This window comes from Arvicola amphibius, chromosome 12 (assembly GCF_903992535.2).
Source record: "Arvicola amphibius chromosome 12, mArvAmp1.2, whole genome shotgun sequence".
Taxonomy (NCBI): Eukaryota; Metazoa; Chordata; class Mammalia; order Rodentia; family Cricetidae; genus Arvicola; species Arvicola amphibius.
This window is the reverse complement of record NC_052058.2, coordinates 51,516,785-51,521,229: the sequence shown is the minus strand read 5'-3', so window position 1 is coordinate 51,521,229 and position 4,445 is coordinate 51,516,785.

Here is a 4,445-nt window from a genome sequence, read left to right as displayed (position 1 = left end):
CAGGTGACTTCCTCCCTTCCCTCTCCCCCATAGACTGGAATAAGCCTTGATGTGTGAGCAAGAAGAAAACATGAGGCCTCAGACTCATGTGAGATATGGTGGAGCAAAATATCCCCCATAGGAGGCTCATATGTTTGAATACTCAGTCCCTGTTGGTGAGGTTTTGGGAGGTTGCAGAATCTTTATGAGGTAGGGCCTTACTGGAAGAAGTGGGTCACTGGGGGTAGGTTTTGAGTGAGCACAACCCCACTTCACACTGAGCTCTGAGTTCTATGTTTCCTTTCCTTTTTTTAAAAAAAAGATTTATTTATTTATTATGTATACAGTGTTCTGGCTGCATGTGTGCCTACATACCAGAAGAGGGCACCAGATCTCATTACAGATGGTTATGAGCCACCATGTGGTTGCTGGGAATTGAACTCAGGACCTCTGGAAGGAAAGTCAGTGCTCTTAAACTCTGGGCCATCGCTCCAGCCCATGTTTCCTATCCTTGACAGATATAAGCAAGCATGTGCTATAAGCCCCTGATGCCAGGAAGCCTGTAGGCTCAGAGTCTTCCCCTGCTAGGATGGGTTGAACCAGGTCAAATCATAAGTTAAAATGTATCCTTTCTCCCTTGCTGTCCAATCACAGGGAGGAGGAAAAACGAGTACAGCATCTTAATATCAAATTTTGGTTTTGGAAGCTTTAGTCACTCGGCTGTTTAAAAAATTCACCGAGGTGAATTCCCACATGCTGTTTCTCAAAGATGACTATAGGCTTTTGCTCTGGACTTGATGTGTGTGGAGGTGTAAATGAGAATGGCTTCCATAGGCTCTTTTATTTAAACACTTGGTTCCTAGTAGGTGGAACTGTTTGGGATGGGTTGGGGGATGTGGGTGGTCCTGCTGGAGGTTTGTCACTGAAGGTGAGCTTTAAGGTTTCAAAAGCCCACGCCAGGCCCAGTTAGCTCTCTTTGCCTCATGATTGTGTCTCAGGATGTGAGCCTTCAACTCCAGCTCCAGTGCCAAGCCTTCTTGCCTGATGTCATGCTTCCCGCTCATATGATCGAAACTATAAGCCTCAAATAAACACAAATAAGTTGGTCATGGTCTTATCACAGTATTGGAAAAGTAACTAAGAGAATGTGTTTTAGATTTTGAATGTTTTCCAGATTTAAAATATTTACATACACATAGTAAAACAATCTTGAAGATGGGACCTAAGTCCAAGCCAGAAGTTAATTTATGTTTCATAAACACTATATTATGTTATTTTATGTAATATTTTAGGACATTTGTGTTTTGATTGTGATAGTGTGATTTTTTAAGATTTTTTTATTATGTATAGACTCACCAGAAGAGGATACCAGATCACATTATAGATGGTTGTGTTGACTATGATAAAGTATGTCACATGGCTGTGACCACATGATCATATGTGGTCACACAATGAATTCTCCACTTCTGTCTAGAAATGAACACTGCACTCAACTTACCAGTGGTCAAAATTTGGGGGTTGGAGTATTTGGGATTTGGGGAGCACAACCTCTATGTTATTGCTAAGATGCACCTATAGAGGGCGCTCTCTTGGCCTGACTCTGGCAGATGCCACAGAAAGTGGGAAGACCTGTTAACAGCCACTGCTGTGTGACTAACAAGATGTGTGGACTTCCAAAAATATTAGCACTCACGTTCTCTGGCCTTAACCACACTGTCTGTGGGTTGCAAAGCTCAGATGTGGAGCCCACATCTTGACTTTGCAGCAGCCAAGGCTCAAAGGTGCCCAGAAAGCTTCACCAATGCACTGTATAAAGAACTTTGAGAAGATGGAATAAAATGTTTCCAGGCACAAAAGAGACACTTCTTTAGAGTCCCAAACATGTCAGTGTCTATTACTTAACTAAATAAAATACATGGGAACTAAAGAAAATACATTGGAACGATCTGGTACTGGAGGAGAAAAAAAAAACATTTGCCTGATACGTTAGAGCTGGTTCTGTGTTTCTCGGGTTGAAAGAAGTCTCTGAGTTAACTATCACTCAGACTTTTCCTACGTGTAGCTGAGAGACTAAAGGAGGCAGTGTTTCACCCCATTGTCTCTGGAGCTTAGTAATAGTAAATGACATGAAAAGAATGAGAATGTTCCTTTAAAACGTTTTTGTAGGACCCACAATACAAAAAAAAAACAATAAAATATATTTATATCAGCACTGATAGGTAAAAGACTAATTTATATTAACTAACTAGAAATACTGCTTTACTAATGTTAACTGACTACAGGAACTTGAAGTAGACTAACTTTTTTTGCCAAAGAAAATATGTATGCAAACATATATTTTCAGAATCTTGATCTTAAAAAACTTGTACGTTGATTTAAAATACAGCATAAATTAGTAATATACCAGAGCTGTAAGGAAAACCAATGTTGCCACCATAAATGATTTTGCTCTGAAAACAAAAGTATAAAAACAATGGGAGGAATGAATTATGTATGAGCTGATTCATGACTATTTCTAATAACATTTATAGTAGCAAAGATGAAAATAATGTAAACATTCTTAGGTAATCTTTGCATTAAAATTATCTATGCTGTGCTTCTAAAATGGAATACCGTGACCATGAAGAGCGGTCAGGAGCTTTCTGGGCATGGGGCATTTACCATCCAACCTCTTCACTAGAATCTCTGCAGAATGATTACAAATCTGAGAAGTCAGATTATTCTTTCAGCTACAATTTTTTTTTAAAGTTCTATATTGAAATAATTATTCACGGAGGTCGCCAACATAGTTGAGAATTCCCCTGGTACCATATACCTACTTTCTCCCATGGTGATGGTGCATATCAACACAGCACAGACCCCAAACACTGGCACTGGTGCTGTGGTGGTATGAAGAAGAATGGCCACCATAAGCTCTTATGTTTGAATGCTTTGTCATCTGCAAGCAGCACTACTTGAGAAGGACTGGAGGTATGGCCTTGTTGGAGTAGACGTGGCCTTCTTGGAGGAAGTATGTCATGGGGGTGGGGTGGGCTTTGAGGTTTCAAGGGCCCAAGCCAGGCTGAGTGTCTTTCTCTTCCTGCTGCCTGTGGATCTGGATGTAGAACTCTCAGTTACTTCTCCAGCACCAAGTTTGCCTCTATCACCATGCTTCCCACTATGATGACTAAATTTCTAAACTGTAAGCAAGTCCCCAGTTAAATGCTTTCTTTTCTAAGACTTGCCATAGTCAGTGTGCCTTCTCACAGCGATAGAGTAGTGACTAAGAATGAAGTTGGTACCAGGAGTGGGGTCTTGCTGTGATAGACCTGACCATGCTGCTTGTTGGTGGAATGTGGGCTTTGGGACTTTGGATTAGGAAAACAGTTGAAGAAGCATGGAAGACGATGGCGCTGAGAGCTGTGTAGATTTTGATGACTTGACTCAAAAAGTTCAGAGAAGAATATTAGTAGGTGAACCACAGACCATTTATGTCATATTTTGTTGGGAGAATGAGGCTAATTTCTGATCCTGTCCAAAAATTTTGTCCGAAGCTAAATTGAAGAGCTATGGATTAATGGCAGAGGGGATTTTTATGGATTAATGTCAGACAGCCTTGGGTTGACTATGTCACATGGTTAATGCAGATCTATAACTAAAAGGAACAAGCCGAGTAAGGAAAAAGACAAAATGTACAGTTTGAGGAGAAAAGGGGCACCAGGAAGTGTAATAGAGCTAAATCCAGTGCCCAAGGAGACAAAAAGTTTAAAGAAAGCCCGATGCTAAGTGGAATATAGGGAATGGTGACTTCAGGGCAGGACCTCATCAAGTTAAACTTTCAGCTTGTAAAACGAAGATAGCACATTATGCTCCATGAGGAAGGAGAGAGACAACACTTATGGTTCCAAAGATTTTAATAATTCACCACATAAGTGGGTCCCTGATTGGTAAGAGCTGCAGGACAAGGACTTGGGAGCCTTGTTTCTCCTGACAGTCCCTAGTAGGGGCAGAAGTGGGGTTTGTAAGCATAAAATTCTCAAACAGTTTTTGCCAAGTCACAGTTACAATTTTCACTAATCAGGATTTAGAGATTAGGGCCTTCCTTGAATGTTCCATCATCGTCAATCAACATACAGTGCAAACCTTTCACTCCAACCAATCAGATTCATTTGTTCTTTCTGTTGTTAGAAACAGTCATGTTTCTAAAGAACTAAAGATGTATAATGGCTATTTCTATGGGTTTTGCGAGGATATGGATCAGCCATGGGAAGGTTCTCAGCTCTCCTAGGGCTTGGGAACCTGAACTTTATTTCATCCTGCAGGGAAAATGGACTCTGAAGTCAAAATGAATACTCAGGCCAAGGTGCTTTTGCCTATTCCCTTCAGTAGCTAGGCAGTGGTGGCCCATGCCTTTAATCCCAGAACTCTGGAGGCATAGACAGGCAGATCTCTGTGTGTTCTAAGTCAGCATGGTCTTCAGAGTGATT